Source organism: Myotis brandtii, unplaced genomic scaffold, assembly GCF_000412655.1.
Source record: "Myotis brandtii unplaced genomic scaffold, ASM41265v1 scaffold388, whole genome shotgun sequence".
In the NCBI taxonomy this organism is placed as follows: Eukaryota; Metazoa; Chordata; class Mammalia; order Chiroptera; family Vespertilionidae; genus Myotis; species Myotis brandtii.
In genome coordinates, this window is record NW_005364882.1 from 1,482,811 (window position 1) to 1,500,579 (window position 17,769).

Here is a 17,769-nt window from a genome sequence, read left to right on the forward strand (position 1 = left end):
ACTGCTTTTTACCTTTAAGATTGCCTTTGATCGATCTTTCTATTTTGCAAAAAAAAAAAAGTGTGTGAAGAATGAGGTAGAGGGCAGTAAGAAAAAAGAGCCACTAATATGGAAATAGAGAGAGAATATCATATTATTTGGGGCACCAATTCATTTAGAATCATTAGGAAATCCTTATTTGTATTTTATCCGTTCTTTGTGAGTTTTTTTCTGTGTTTACTTCCTAATTTGATTCCATTGCCTTTTCCTCACTCAGCCATTACTATACATCAGACTGAGGACTCTTGATCAAATTCTTGACAGAATTATTAGTGCAGCCATTGTAAATACCTTAAACTAAAGAAAAAACTACACTAATGGCTATTTGTGTGATCAGGATTTTCTTACTGCTATTCCTGACTATCTTTAGAGAATCTTGGTGACTGACTTGCCTAGAAAGGTATTTTAAAAGCTTATGTTAATTGGATCATCCACTAGTTCTCTACTACTGATGAGATATGCTGTTTACTTGAATCTGGCAGTAGCTTTATAGATGGATGTCTAATTGTTCATTTTGGCTTATAGTTCATATTCTCAGTATCACCGGCTCCATTTTATTCTCTTCTCATCTGTCTTGCCCATTGTCCCTACCTCTCTCTTTCTCTTCCTCCCAGATTTCCAGCTAAGTATCTTATCTAAGCATCAAATGGCAAATACTTTTTTCTATTTCTTTAGCTAAATAGGTTGATTCTCATCTCTACTTTATATCCAGGAAGACATTAGGAATGTGCCTGCCTTGGCAGAAAAAATAGAAAACGATTTCTTATTCTTACCTCCCCCAGTGGACAGGAAGACACTGGAAGACAATTTCCAACTTTGGTCATTTATCAACCCATTAACAGATCTCAGATGCGTCATTGTAAAGAATCCATCAGGAGACCAGGAAATGCAAGCAGGAAACACTGAACAATTACTAGTGCTACCCAAGTACGTCCTTGGCACACCATTTTTATATCCCTTCAGTGGAAACAGAACCCACAGAGAGTAACTTGATATTTCAATGCACTCTTGCTTCTTTAAAGTTTTGTGTGCCAAGAAGCATTTGTGGAATAACAAAAAGAATGAATTTACTCACTGTGCTAAGGAAAATGCTTTGGTTCTAATTAGTTTTCACAGTTTTAAAATCAATGATTAGCTAAAGATGCTATAGAGAATATGAATATATAGCCCTCTTTCAGAAGCATGAAAACGTAATCACCTGCTGTGATGGCTAAGCTTTAAGATAGGTGTGGAGCCCATATCCATTCACCACATGCCTCCACATGACCCAGGACTGTCAGTATTAGCGCTGACGCCCCATCCCCAACCACTTCGCCTTTCATCACCTAAAGCTCTCAGCCAGAAAGTGGTGACAGAGGCAGCCTGCGTTGTATGTCAACAGATTATCAGGATGTTTAGTAATATTCCCTTTATGGGAGCCTTTTAAAATCTCTGCACTGGCAATCCTAAAGCTCTGTTGATTTTTGTTACTTGCTGATAAGGCTTTTAATGGCCAAAGCCTGATATATTTTTAGATCTTTTGTCACCATGGGTCTCCTGTCACTCACTGAGGTTGAAATCAGCAGGCTATTAGTTTGCCCAATGTATAATCCCAAGTCCTGTGGAACAAGGGCTTGCAGCAAGTAGGCCTCCTGATTCTGAAATTTATTTTTGATTTTTATTCATAGAGCACTGTCATTTCCGCCTTTAAAACTCATATGGAAACATCTATGCTGGAACGTTCTTAAGGAAAACATATTTTAAAGCATCCTGTTATTTTTCATTAAAATGATCCTATATAATAAAAGCCTAATATGCAAATTGTCCCCTGGGGCGGTTGTACGACCAGGAGTTCGACCCGGAGACCAGGAGTTTGACTGTTCTCTATGACATGTGCTGACCACCAGAAGGCGGCGCTGAACATGGTGGGCATCAGTGATGCACTGTGGCCTCTCATCGGCTACCTGGGGGCGTGGGTGACCCAGACAGAGGTGTGGTGAAAATGCAGGGTGTCTGCTGAGCTCACTCTCACTCCCCCTGCTACCCTCCACAGAGACACCAGGGCTCATGAGCCAGGGAATACTCCCCCCCCCACACACACTCAGGTGCCAGGCTCCTGCCAGGAGCCCGCCCCACACCCTTGTGGCCTCTTCCGGGTGAGCCGGGTCACAACCTCTGGGACCACAAGGGCCAGTTGGGCTCCCCATGGGTTCACACAGGAGCCAGTCTGCGAAGCCAGCCAGGAAAGGGTGAGCTGCCTGCCCAGCTTCCACGCAGCGCTGCTGGGTGGCCCAGAGGCCCATTCTGTGTCCCCGCCCACTGCATCCAGCTGCACTCACCACATCTCCACGTGGGGACTCGGGTACCGTGACTCAGGGGGGCGCATGGGGACCTGGGGGCCCAGGTGCTGCTCAGGGCCCAGAGGTCAGCTGGGACCTGCCCTTCTACCCCAGATGCTCTCACTTGGATAGCAGGCCAGGCCTAGGGACCACACTGGTGCATGAATTTCATGCACAGGGCCTCTAGTGTATATATATATATAATTGGTAGGATTACATACAATCCTTATTGGCCATTTGTAAGCTTCCCACCACAGGAGAACAAAAGACCAGGAAAAACTCTCTGGAAACCAGGAGTCAGATCATAGGAATTGAAACTCTTCTGAAGGCACCTGATCGCACATCTGTACTCCATCCTCTTTCCAAGCCCACTAACTCAGCCCCCCGGCCCACTGAGGACAAGAACTTCCAGCCAGCAGCTCCATATAAGGATGAAACTCTAGCCCCTTGATGCTGCCATCATTGACCCAATATCCCCTTAGCTGGATGCTGTGCAGCCCTTCCCTTTGGATAACTCCTCCCCTATCCCTTTTCCTTAAATAAATTCAATTTTCTTTAATCACCATCTGAGATGGCTATTTGGCCTGCCCACATACCACCATGCTAATAATAATGTCTATTTGCTTAACAGATCAAAATATAACTCCAATATTTTTAAATTACTACTCAATTATTTTTCCCCCTAAGAGAAGTCATTATAATTTCTTTTTAATTTAAATTGCAGCAGTTCCTTAAGACAGAAGGTAACAAATCATCAAATAGGGACAATAGATGAACTACAGAGAGAGAGAGAAATAGCTTTAGCACACTGGAACCATCGGGTCAATTTCCTTTAAAAGACACAACCTGGAAACAATCCCTGGGTCACCACTGAAATGTTCTTTAAGTGGAGGTGTGATCATGGAAATACATCCCCATATGTGGTCTCTCATTTGTAACTGTGGCTCCCCTGTGCACAGGAGAACAGAACAAGAGTAGAAGGGAGCATAAAAGAGGAATTTGAAAAGGCTTCACTGGACAAGTTGGAAGGAGCAACTATAAACATCCAGGAAGAATAAAGGAAACATCCAGGAAACCGTCAATCGGGCAAAGTAAACACATTGTGAGTTTGACTTAGGAAAAGCACTCATGACAAATCTGTTTCCATAAGAGTGAAAAAGAAATACCTGTCAAGTATGCAACTTTTGCTTAAAAGGTATTTTTTTTAACTTTTAAATTACAACAGACCAATTTGCAAAGACAATTTTTAAAAAAGTAAAATGGCACTACCCTTAATGATCTGCTTTTAAAACAAATTTTAAAGACAGGCTTTCCCCAGGATGGCTGGTGACACAGTGGCCAGGACACAGTAGAGAAAAAAAGCATCATCGTGTTGAAATGTAGGAATCAAAACCCATATAAAGAAGAATGTGTTAATATGAGGTCTTGGAATAAATAACTCAGATGAAAGAGCCCTTTAATTACAAGGTGCAAACATAATTTGAAGACATTGATTATAAAATGTGATGAGGATTATATAAAAAAATTTCCTGGAAAAATAAGCCAGTATAGCCTAAAACATATGATCTCATCAAGTTAAATAATATTTCAGTAGTGATCCAGGAACTATGTGTGTATATATATGTTCTCATCACCTAATCTTAGCTACATCCTCCTATAAACCCTGCTTCTTTTTCAATGGACAGTTACTTCACTTTCTAAAATGAATACTTATTCGTTTCATCAAAATCTGAAGAGACAGAAAGGAAGAAAAATATTGTAGTAACCTTGACATCTAAGAAGGTGCAGGGCACAGTAAGTTCTCCACAAAGGAGTGAATTATTAAAGTCATGAAAGCAGGGAGTTACAATAGCAGGTGATGGCAGAATCCATCCTCTATGCTCACCAAGATCCTGTTCTCTCCACTTAGTTCACTCCGATTTTCAAAGGAATAAAATAATCTGTAAGCTTGGAATGCTGCACAAGCAGCACATTTCCCCCCTCAGCATTTGTCTCTGAAGCCCAGCAGTACAAATTTCCTACTGGTTATTTTCTCCTTAGTGACCCTATTGTGGTTTCCCTCATTTCCTCAATAGTAAAATTGCACTTACTAATGATGACTTTAATATCGCCAACGCTAAAATTCATGTTTTGTTGGTTGTTTTCTCTGACAGAGTAGAGTATGATTATTTGGAAACCCTCCCTTTGAGCAGCCACATAATATTTGGTGCCCTATCTTCTTTTGTACCTCCTTGCTATTTCCTTTGTTATACTTACTGCAAGGGGCATGGTTACAAAAGAAATACTGAGACAGAAAATACTGAGAAAGTCACCAGAAAGGTAGGAGACAGAATATACTATGTTAAACATGTATTATTTTCTCATATTTTATATATCTGCCCTTTAAATAATCCAGTATGCATATAATGGCCATTTTATATCTATGACTATATACTCTATAAAATATATAACAAAACTCAGAGACATGTCATTCAAAGACAAAGCATATACATGTGAAATAAGAACTATTATAAAGAGGATATTATGAGGTTCAAATGCATAACATATTAATGTGTGCTTCAGTATTTATATGAGTCAATACTAGAACATCATGCAGACAGGTTAGTTTGTAAATATATCCTGGATAGAGTAAAATTTGAATCATAATTTTTTAGAAAATCATGTAAATAGATTGGTTAAAATAAGCAAGGACTTTCTGTTGATGAGAATGGCATGTGTAAAGAAAGTCACTAGGATAGCTGTAGAAGCAGATTATCTAAGAGTTCTCTAAGCCCATTAAATATTACTAAATAAGATTTTTCAGTGTGTTAAATTTAACCAGATGGAATGTTTTGAATTTTATCCCACTGAACAACTTTAAATGATTTGCTTTTTAATGAGTCATTTGCATTTAATCATAAATTAGGAATACAACATCTTTAGCTTGGTTATTTCCATTAGACTATGTTCTTTCGGGACTTTATGCTTTTCTGTAATAAAGACACAGATTCCTCAAAATATATTTCAAATGTAAATGATGAGGAAAATACTTATTTATAAAGAAACCTGGATATATAGTACTTACAATAGCAAACTCAGAGGTGTGCAATAAAATTTCAAAAATGTTATTGCTAAACCATTTACAACTCCAGAAGACTCTTTTTAAAAGGAAGACAGAAACAGAAATTTCAGAAAAGTGATTCACAAGACAGAGCTATTATTGATAGAGAAAAGCTGAATTTCTAAGGAATAGATGAATCAGAAACAAATTTATGAATAGTACATCAAAGTACATGAAATTTTTAAAAATTCATCATTTGGGGAGAACTATAATTCATTCTAGCTATAACAAGTAAAAAGATAAAAAGAAGAAAGTATATTTACATAGGATTGAACTTAAATTAGTCAGAATCCTTAATAATTGCCTGCCTTTTTTTATAGTAACAGCTTTATTGAGATTGAACTCACATGTAATAAGTCACTTTTTAAAATTGTGGCTTTTTGTCACGCAACTATCACTACTACCTAACATTAGAATATTTTCAAAAACTCCAAAAGAAACTTGATACCCATTATCAATCACTTCCTATTTTCTCCCAATTCCCAAACCCCCCAACCCTAGGCAAACACTAGTCTATTTAAAATCTGTATGAAGCTTGATAATCTGAATATTTCATATAAATAGAATAACATAACATCTAATATTGTGTGACTGGATTTTTTTCCCACTTAGCATGCTTTCAAGGTTCATGCATGTTGTAGCTTGTATCAGTACTTTACTCCTTTTTTGTTACCAAATCATATTCCATTGTATGGCAATACCCAAAAACTTTACCCATTCATCAGGTGATGGACATTTGAGTTGTTTCCACTTTTTGACTACTAGAATGCTGCTATAAATATTTGTGTACCAGTTTTTGTGTAGATATGTGTTCATCTCACTTGAATATATAACTAGGAGTGGAATAGTCTTGCATGGTAAAAAATTATCATGGCCTTGTATATTAAGTAAAAATAAAACAAAAATAAACTTTATACATGGTTTGTTGTCACTCAATGGTCTAGCTTTATAATGCTGTACAATTAAAGTTGATATCCTGAATTATAATCTTTAGGCACTGTAGGGGCATCAGATTGTCAGAAAGATATTAGAATCTTTGTTTACCACATTACACTTACTCAGCAGAATACTAGAAAAACAATTTTTTTGAAATTTTCAGCAATAAGGTTTAAAGCAAATTATAATTGAATTAGACCCAATTAAAAGTATATTCACAACTTAATGGTATTATTTTTCTTTAAAATGGTGATCACATTGATAATATTGTTAAATGAAAAAACCATTTAATGATGAAATTATTCAGCAGACATTTAAACAAATTAAATTAACATAATAGTATTTGTGTCATAACCATAGTAGGTATTTGTAGCATAATACCAGTATCTAATCCTGAGTAGAAATAATCTGATGAATCTAATGGGGTCAAAGCAATCTATATGAGAAGAATGTGTTCTACATTTTTTGTGGATATTCTCAGACCAAAATTTGTCAAAATGCAGTATTTTCAAGCAATGCCTAGGATTAAACATAATCCTACAAGAAAGATCCACTCTCTCAGAAAATTTCTAGTATACTATACAGTATTGTTAAGTACAGGCATATTTCATTATATTACACTTCACTTTATTGTGCTTCAAGATACTGTGTCATTTACAAATTTAAGGTATGTGGCAACTGTGCATTGGCCACTTCTATTGATGCCTTTTTCCCAACACCATTTGCTCACTTCATGTCTCTGTACCACATTTTGGTAATTCTCACAATATTTTAAATTATTTCATTATTATTCTATTTATTATGGTGATCTCTATCAGTGATCTTTGACATTAGTATTGAAATCATTTTGGGTCACCACAAACCATGCTCATGTAAGACAAGGAACTTAACAGATGTTGTGTGTGTTCTGACTGTTCCACCAACTAACCATTCCCTTCTTTCTCCATCTTCTCTGGCATTTCTATTTCCTGAGACACAGTAATATTAAAATTAGGCCAATTATAACCCTATAATGGTCTCTATGTGTTCAAGTGAAAGGAAGATTCACACATTTCTTAATTTAAATCAAAAGCTAGAAATGATTTAGTGAAGAAGGCGTGTTGAAAGACTAGATAGGTCAAAAGCAAGGCCTCTTGCACCAAACAATTAGCTAAATTGTAAATGAAAATGCAAAGTTCTTAAAGGAAATTAAAAGTCCTGCTCCAGTGAACACACAAATGATAAGAAAGTGAAACAGCCTTATTGCTGATATGGAGAACCTTTTAGTGGACTGGATAGAAAATCAAACTAGCCACAACATTCCCTGAAGCCAAAATCTAATCCTGAACGAAGTTTTAATTCTATTCAATTCTATGAAGGCTGAGAGGGGTGAGGAAGCTGCAGAAGAAGAGTCTGAAGATAACAGATATGGGTTATTGAGGTTTAAGGAAAGAAACCATATACATAACATAAAAATGCAAGGTGACACAGCAAGTATTGATGTAGAAACTGCAACAAATTATCCAGAAGGTCTAGCCAAGATCATTAATGAAGGTGGGTACACTAAACAACAGATTTTTCAATGTACACAAAATAGCCTTATATTGAAAGAAGATGATATCTAAGACTTTCATAGCTAAGAAAGAGAAGTCAACACTTGGCTTCAAATCTTTAAAGGGACAGGATGACTGTCTTGTTAGAGGCTAATGCAGCTAGTGACTTTAAGTTGAAGCCAATGCTCATTTGCCATTCTGAAAATCCTAGGGCCCTTAAGAATTATGCTGCATCTACTATGCCTGTGCTCTACAAATGGAACAACAACAACAAAAAAGCCTGGATGACAACACATCTGATTACAATATGGTTTACTGAGTTCTTTAAGCCTACCCACCATTGACACCAACTGCTCAGAAAAATGATTCCTTTCAAAATATTGCTCATTGACAATGTACCTTGTTACCCAGAAGCTCTAATGGAGATGTACAATCAGTTTAATTTGTTTTCATGCCTGCTAACACAACATTCTACAGCTCATGGATCAAGAATTATAACTTTCAAATCTTAAGAAATATATCTCATAAGGCTATAGCTGTCATAGATAGTGATTGCTCTGATGGGTTCGGGCAAAGTACATTGAAAACCTGGAAAACATTCATCATTCTAGGTGCTATTAAAAATACTCAGGATTCATAAGAAGGGGTCAAAATATTAATATTAGCAGGAGTTTGGCAGAGTTGATTCTAACCTTTATGGAAGACCTTAATGGGTTCAAGACTTCAGTGGAAGAAGTAGCTATAGATGTGCTGAAAATAGCAAGAGAACTAGAATTATAAGTGGAGCCTGAAGATGTGAATTGGTTGCTGCAATCTCATGACAAAATTGTAATGGATGCTGTTACCTATGGATGAGCAAAGAAAGTGGTTTCTTGAAATGAAATCTACTCCTGGCAAAGATGTTGTGAAGACTGTTGAAATGACAATGAAGGATCTATACTCTTACATTAACTTAGTTGATAAAAAAATGGCAGGGTTTGGGGGATTGAATCCAATTTTGAAAGAAGTCTTACTTTTGGTAAAATTATATCAAGCAACATTGTATGCTACAGAGAAATTGTTCAAAAAGGTAAAATCAATAAATGTGGCAAACTTCCTTGTTATCTTATTTTAAGAAATTGTCACAGCCACCCCAATCTACAGCGACCACCACCCTTATCAGTCAGCATCCATCAATATCAAGGCAATACTCTCCATCAGCAATATGTTACAACTCACCGAAGGCTCAGATAATGGTTAGCATTCTTTAGCAGTAAAGTATTTTTAATTAAGGAATTCACATACAATTTTTATACATAATGCTACACAATAATGTAAACATAACTTTATATGCACTGAAGAACCAAAAAATTGTGTGATTTGCTTCGTTGAGATATTTTCCTTATTGCAGTGTTTAGGAACCAAACTGCAATATCTCCAATGTATGCCTTTTTAACTACATTGTTGTAAATTAGTTCTCTAGAACTTATCCATCCTACATAATTGAAAATGTATGCTGTTTGACCAATATTTCCCCATTTCTTCCGCATCTTCAGCCCTGATGGTGATGTGGTAGCCAAGTGACTCATGAGTTAAAACTATAAATTACTGTGGAACATTTTTGAAGAATATTGAACATTTATATTGAAGTGACTTTGTTTGGTTGCTTTGTCTTTCACAAAAAGTTTTACTTGATTTCTACTGTGTTTTATTTCCCTGGATTCCAAGTAAGCTCACTGGTTGACTGTTTCCTGTCTGCAGAATACACTCAGAGGATTTCCTCGGGGCTTCAATGCAGAGAAGCCAGAGCTTCAGGTATGGTTTACCTGTTAACATGGAGTGTCATGTGCCTCTTATCTTTAAACTCCTTTTCCTTCTTTCTCCCTCCCCTTCTTCTTCTTCTTCTTCTTCTTCTTCTTCTTCTTCTTCTTCTTCTTCTTCTTCTTCTTCTTCTTCTTCTTCTTCTTCTTCTTCTTCTTCTTCTTCTTCTTCTTCTTCTTCTTCTTCTTCTTCTTCTTCTTCTTCTTCTTCTTCTTCTTCTTCTTCTTCTTCTTCTTCTTCTTCTTCTTCTTCTTCTTCTTCTTCTTCTTCTTCTTCTTCTTCTTCTTCTTCTTCTTCTTCTTCTTCTTCTTCTTCTTCTTCTTCTTCTTCTTCTTCTTCTTCTTCTTCTTCTTCTTCTTCTTCTTCTTCTTCTTCTTCTTCTTCTTCTTCTTCTTCTTCTTCTTCTTCTTCTTCTTCTTCTTCTTCTTCTTCTTCTTCTTCTTCTTCTTCTTCTTCTTCTTCTTCTTCTTCTTCTTCTTCTTCTTCTTCTTCTTCTTCTTCTTCTTCTTCTTCTTCTTCTTCTTCTTCTTCTTCTTCTTCTTCTTCTTCTTCCTTTCTCTCTGTAAAATCAATTAATAAATATCCTTGTGTGAGAATTAGGGGAAAAAAGTATCTGAGATAAAAATAGACTATCGATTTAAATTGAATCCATAATCTTTACCATTAATGTTTGTATTTTGTGCCCTAGCATTATAAAAATTACCTAGTAAATTATTGCAGGGTGGTGTAACTATTTTATTTAATTTCCAAAATTGTTCAAGCATGTTTCTCACAATGTTTTATAAACACATTCCCAATTAATGGCCTAAAAACAACATGGAAATATCCTGGCATTTTCTCCTTTCTAAAGAGAATCCTTCTGCTTCTGAATTTCCTCTGTGGTATCTCACAGCATAGCTGTGTTTCACCCCAGGCTTAGCTGTGGAAATGGGTTTTGAGTGATTCCAACTTACTGTGACTCTTTCTACCCCCTGCCTTAAATATGGACCCCTGCTTCAGACTGTAAAACTTCACTGAGACAAGGAAAGAATATTAAGTTAATATACTTAGAAAAACACAAGTCAAAGCAAATTAAAGATGTCCCCTCTAATTATTCTTTTGATTCCATACAAACTGAATCAACAGTTCCAATTTAATTCTTGACAACTCTCTTGTCAATGTCTTAACATCTTGTTTGCTGACAATTTATTTACTAGTAATCTAGAAAGTTCATTTAAATTATATAGTTTCTTTTATGTCTCACTTAAAAACTGCAGTTTTTCAGTTAGTTCTAAGAATTTCATAATATGATATATTTTGCAGGTATAAAATGTCCCTTTAATAATTGCTGTCATTTGCATATTTAAAAATAGATTCCCTACTGTTATATTTGTAGTTCAACTGCTTTTGCTAGCTACCATTTTCTCTAGACTAAAATGTTGCTAGCTACCTTTTTCTCTAGACTAAAATTGATATTGCCACCCCCCAGAGCATAACATGGCTTTCCTAGTACTGAGACATAATTAAGAGACTGAATCCAGTGTTCCCTGGCTTTCTAATACTAGCTCTTTAAAATATAAATTTAGTTATGAGGTTCTGTCCCTGGGGGGAAATACCAGTGACAACCCAATCAGTTTCTGGCAGTTAAGTTTCAAATAACAGTGGGGTTTCTGTGTTGGTTCTGGGCAATTTTTCTGCTGCCAGTCAAGGATCTTCTCTTAGAAGCATTTTTTGTCAAACCTTTCTAGGGGCAGACTTTTGATTGACAATATAAGATTTTACTCATTGACATGATGCCAGGTTTGTGTACAAACAGCAAGAAATTTTATTAGTAACTTTAGAATAATATAATTTAATATTTGAATATGTTAGTGTGTACTTAACTAGAATCATGTATATACACTTCTTACCTAACGCTGAGCATATCTTGGCATTTAAAATAGAATGTTTAAATGCCTAAATGTCCTGAAGCTTTAGGACAAAGGTTAATAAAGATAAAGGAGTGATTTAAATTTATAAGGGGAGGATTTAGTCATTAGAGTTAGCACAGCTGTGGTGGTAATGTTAAAGATGATACATTAATGAGACTTTATCATAATAAAGTCCTGGCATCCTTGCTTACAAAGCTCATATTCAATAGTAATATAACCACACCCGCTTTAGAAATAAAGATATAAGGAAGAGAGTCAGAGTTACGCAGCTCATAGTAATACCTTTGACTCCATAAGAATGACTCACAGAGGTGATATCTTCTTTATTTTTAAGGAGCATGTCCTATATTTCTACAACCCAAGTTTTGAAGCTGCATGTTCTATATACTTGTAGTGAAGCTTCATTAATGTAGTGTCCATAGTACTCTTATCAAAATAAAACTTCTGTTCATGGGAGCCCCCAAGTGGCTGCACTAATATACACCTCCCCAGTTATAATAATGTAATGTATTGGCAGGATTCATGAGTATTTCACTAGACTTTTTCCTCTTCCCTCTTACTTGCCTCACTTAACCCGTGAGGGGAACAATGTTCAGCACTCCCTGTAAGTAATCTCTTTAGCCATTTTTTCATGAGGACCTAGAAAAGGAATAAAATGATATTCCCAAAGTCTCCACATACAATGTGTGACACTTTTATTTCTATAATATAAAACAATATGTCAATGATGGCACTTATAAAGTGGTATAATTTAGAGGTGATAATAGCTAAGCATTATTTTGTATTGTATAGGACATTTTTTTCTATTTTAATTTGACATTCTTTAAACTTGTCCAATATAATCAAAAATTTACTTGTTTTTTGAATCATTTTTTAAATCTATGGATTTATGAAATTTATAAAAGACACAAGTTTTATTCAATCCTTGCTTGTCAATAAATATCAGCAAAATATCAGCAATTCTGACTCTTCCTGTAATTCTATTTTTATTCAATGTTAAATAATCATACAATTTAATAAAGTTAAATTAATTGTATTGCGAAACCAAATTGATGGCTATGTAAAAGCCATTTGCCACAAAGTGCTTATGTACTATATATCTTTCTAATATTTTTACTCTATAATTTTCCTTTATAACAATCTATTTTTAATCCATAGTTCTCTAAAATGAAAGTAAATTCATTAGCTCTTCTGCTGGAGAATTGTGTTTTATTATCAATAAATCTCTGAATATATTTGACCATATATTTCATTTATTTGACTCTTAAACTACTTATTTTTACTATTGAAAATTAGTCATGAATTATACTGGATTTTTATATATTTGTATTCTGTAGTATTTAGCAATTTAAGTAATCCAGTTTACCTATAACTATGATAGAAACTATCTGAATGAAATAATTCTGTGTAATACTGTCTTATACTGAGAACTGTCAATGGTAAATCAAAATCTTTCTCCTATATCCCAAAGGTTTATATAGACCTAGTGAAACAACTTTTTTAAAAATTTATTATTATTATTAGTTTTTATTTCAGGATATCTTCCATGAATCAATGGGACTGGACTGGGGATAGATTCAAATTAGAGCCATCACCCTGGAACCAGTATATTATGCCCCTAAGGCATGCATATCATCCTTGGGATCCTCTTTCTTAGTTATATTTTCCCCAAAGAGCCTCTGTTGTGCCTCTGAAAAAAGATTTTTGATGTGTTCGCCACCAACCCCAGCTACCTGGGTACCAGGCTAAGTAAGCTTTGTTGTGTGACCTTGAGAAAATCATCTTAAAGTCCTGAGCTCCAATTTAAAATGAAATAGGAATAGAACATGAATCCAAATCCCTTCCCATTACTTTCAAAGGAGTATATTTTTAAATATGATATAGATTATATCTCATATTAATATTAAATTTGCTCAACAAATACTTCTTGAGCATCAACATGTACCCAAATAGCAATGTCCTCATCTCTGGGGTATTAGAGAGGAAAAAAAGGTCCCTAAACTTGTAGAGCTTATATTCTACTGTGGCCAGCATTTTCCTGCAGCCCAAAACACTTCCCCCAGACTCATCCTAATTAGGTACCATAGTCTGCAAAAAATCTCTGCTGACTTTAACCAGTCTCTTAACAGCCTCTCTTGAGTAGGAAAGCTAACTTCAGACTTCACTTTGGAGTCCCTAAGCAAGATAAAAATGTGTAAAAAATACAATATCAGCAACAAAATGTTTTTGAAACAATCAACATCACTATAAAATGAAGCTACACCAAATCTATTTGAATACCAGAGTAACAAATTTAAGTTTTCATTCAGCAACAAAGAAAATCACATTTGTCAAAACATCAGTAAATAAATCCCTAGATACATATCAACCTGAATTTGCAATACTACATTATAGTGGAATGACACTTAAGATCCATTTTATACATATTTTTAACATTCTAAAGAAGAATGTAAGAATGATATTAGCCTACTAAATTGTAGGTGATGGATCAGCAGCCTTATTTCCACTTACCATACCTTATACATCTTCTGCTCACTGACAGCCTACACTTTGGAATGATGGTTATGAGTTATTCTTAAGCAACTGAGCTGTCTAATCCAGAGGTGGGTGCTCTTCTCTTCCTTCTTCCCTATGATGAAGCATGTGTCTTCTTCTAAGGCCTCTTTTGAAAATTCTAATTTTTCCTATATTTCCCCCTATTATTTCTTTCATTTATGTGAGAGGGGAAGAACAGTTATTGTTGAAATCCCATGTATCTTGAGGATCAAAGGACACTTCATTAAACATGATGTAACATTGCTAGTCTAGAGACACTAATCCATGTGTCACCAGGAAACCTCTCCAAACTTGTTAGTACCTTCTTATAGTTTACTAAGCAAGTACCTGGTGTCAAAAAAAAGAAAGAAAGAAAAAAGAGCCAGAAAATATATGTTTTAAAAAGAATAGAGATTATTTTACTGTTCATAAGCAACATTAAAGCACATATATTTATTCAAATAAGTCTGAAAAGGTGATTTAGGGGTCACTGGATAAAAGAAAGTGAAGAAATTAGCCAAAGAACATATATATCTAGCCCATGGACACAGACAATATTGTGGTGAATGCCAGGGGATGGGGCTAGGTGGAAGTGGGCAAAGGGAGAGGGCAAATGAGGGGGTTCCATAATAGTGTCAACAATAAAAACTGAAATAATATAAATAAAACATACTTTTAGTATATACAATAAAGATAATTCTAACATTCTGTAGAAAAATTAAACAAAAGGGAGACAGAATGGTAATATATGCTTACTTATTATGTACCAGGCACTTTACATGTAGTATTTATTTTATTCTTCAATATATATTTATAACTTATATATAAAAAATAAAAATTCAAACAGTTAATGTATCTCATTAAATTTTCTATAATTAGCATGTGGTAAAGGCTGCAAACTAATCTGGTGCCTCATGTTACCCTCTTTGTAATACACTATCTACCTGTCAGTATGATCGCATCTATACCAGTTCAGAGCGTGGAAAGGAAAGATAAACAACAGGCCAAATCCTACACATACATGTTAAGAGAAAAAAATCATCTGACATTTGAGAAAGAGAGAAAGTCATATTTCCCTTCAGAGAAAGTGCTATTGGCCTCAGATTGCACAAGCAGACCTGAAGGACAAGAAGAAGGGTGTCAGTTCATCCAGCAGACTGGTGAAGCAGGTGTGTGGGCATCTTATTGATACTATGCTAAGAAAAGCCTTTCTCATATTTGGGAGTTTTCTGGAAGACATGAAACACTGTCCCTTCAATCACATCTAGACCCTAGAATTTATCAAACCTCTATATTTTTTAAATGTTGTTATTAGTGATATTTCAAGAAACCACAGCTCCTACTTACAAAAAAGTGCCAAATCTCAAAACGTAAAAAGTGTAAAATCCTCACCAGCAACAAATGAAGGAAACAAACTCCGCTAAGTCCTGAGTAGAAGATCTTCAAATAGGAAGGTCATCCCAGAGTTTTAAGAAAATGAGCTCCAAAACCCCTCACAACTGAATTCTTCAACTGCATGCCACTCATTGGACTCTGAACCAAACTGCAAAATTTAAGAACTAAAATGTTTAAATATGTGAATATAAATATGTAGAAATACACATGCCACTAAACTCACATCCTATATAATAAAGAGCTAATATGCTAATTAGACCAGGTGGCGGAAGGACCTTCTCGAAGGACCTTCCAGAAGGACCTTCCAGATGATCTTTCAGAATAACCAGTGGTTGGGGGATGGGGTCGCAAGACAGCCGGGGCTGCGAGGGTCTACTCTTGCATGAATTTCATGCATCGGGCCTCTAGTAGACTTATAAAAGGTTATGCTAACAAGTTGATGGCATAAGAACTTTAACCTACAAAGCCTTCAAAAAGGAAAAAAAAAATGTAGACATTTAAAAAGTTAAATGCTGGTTCCCAAGATCCAGTTATTACAATTATAAATCAGATAAGTGTGTCTTGGCAAGGCAGCTGCTTATAATTCTGAAAATTCAGCAAATGCAACTCTGAAGGACAATTTTCAAATATTTTGAGCATTTAATTAATTGTAAAGGGTACCCAAGCTTTATTTAAAATAATACTTCAAATTTTATTTTACAACGAGTGTGTCAATATGCCAAGTGGTGCCCATTGGTTCTTTTTCCAGTGAACTGTCATGGGAACTGTTTTAGTGACTCTGCTCATAAGAAAGGCTCCTTCATGTCTGATACAGGATTATTACTGTGAATGAGGAGACTTCTTAAGTATTTAAAGCTGTCTACAGATCTGCTAAGTGCCTATAAAACCTGCCTTAGTCTCTGCTTTGCTTTTGTTGTTGCAATTGTTGTTATTGTTTTTATAGTGGGGGTTGTAATTGCTGTTCACTGAAAAGAAAAAACACAAGTTCTTACAAACAAAAAAGCCTGAAGAAGGAGAATGGACTGGAGTTGGAGATGAACTTAAGCGCTTTTGTGAATTTAGCTCTCACTTCTCACACTGTTTTCTTTTATTTATTGAAATGGCTCTGTAGCTCAGCAAGGGGAAAACAAAAGGAATGAAAATTCATTTAAATACTCTCGTTTATTTATGTTAACATTTCATCATATGCTGTTCAACAATTTACTAAATGTTTATTATGCACAGTGTTGTATTCTCAGGAGAATAAATAAGTTTCTGTCAGCACTTCTTTTATGAAATCCTATTTTGGTTGTGGATTTTAAAAATTCATAATAAACATTTCCTTCAGGAAGAAGCCAAGAAAGGAAATGCTTTGACACTTTTGATAAGTGAGCTTGTAAGTAAAAAATGGGAAACAAACACAGCATAAATATTCACTGTGTGTATGTATGGAGAGGAGAAGAGAGAGGGAGGGGGAGTGAAGAGAGAGTGAGAGAGGAGGAAGAGAGACAGAGACAGAGAGAGATAGAGAAAGAGAGAAAGAATGAGATGATTAATTCTTGGATCTTATGATCTTATGAATAAAATATAAAGAAGACCTTTCTGAGAGTTTCAGTGTTAACGTTCTTACAGTTATCTCACCAGTCATACTTGCAAAGTAGAAATGGAAAACCAGAGAATGGACTAGACAATGTCTAAGGCAGCAGTCGCCAAATTTTTGAACCTCACGGACCACCAGTGGTCCACGGACCACCAGATGGTGACCGCTGGTCTAAGGTACTCTCATCTCCAAGTTTTTATGTTTTTATTATTCTACTAGAGTCTGGGTGCATAAATTCATGCACAGGTGGGGTCCTTTGGCCTGGCTGGTGATCAGGGCGGATTGGGGCCATCTTGCACAGTCCCTATGGGGTCGATTGGGGCTGGCCAGCCAGGGGAAGGGACCGCGGGAGGTTGGCCAGCTGCAAGAGGTTGGCTGTGGGAGTGCACTGACCACCAGGGGGCAGCTCCTGCATTGAGCATCTGCCCCTTGGTGGTGAGTGTGCATTATAGCTACCGGCAGGTCATCTGGTTGTCCGGTCATCCAGTCGTAATGGTCACTTAGGCTTTTATATATAGAGAGATTTTATTAGCAAAAATAGAAAATAAAAGTCAAATGTCAAAAGATGAATGACAATCTCTAGTATTGTAATATATACCCTACATCTTGTTGTATGCATATATAT

General features: G+C 35.7%; 1 long non-coding RNA gene across 2 annotated transcripts in view; it reads left to right on the forward strand.

Moving 5' to 3' along the window:
• The first annotated feature begins 4,530 nt into the window (after nucleotides 1-4,530).
• Nucleotides 4,531-17,769, forward strand: part of LOC106727201 — a 159,746-nt gene continuing 146,507 nt past the window's right edge. For both annotated transcript variants that reach the window (XR_001363379.1, XR_001363378.1), the window contains exons 1-2: nucleotides 4,531-4,676; nucleotides 9,633-9,719. This is a non-coding gene — a long non-coding RNA (uncharacterized LOC106727201). The remainder of the gene's footprint in view (nucleotides 4,677-9,632; nucleotides 9,720-17,769) is intronic.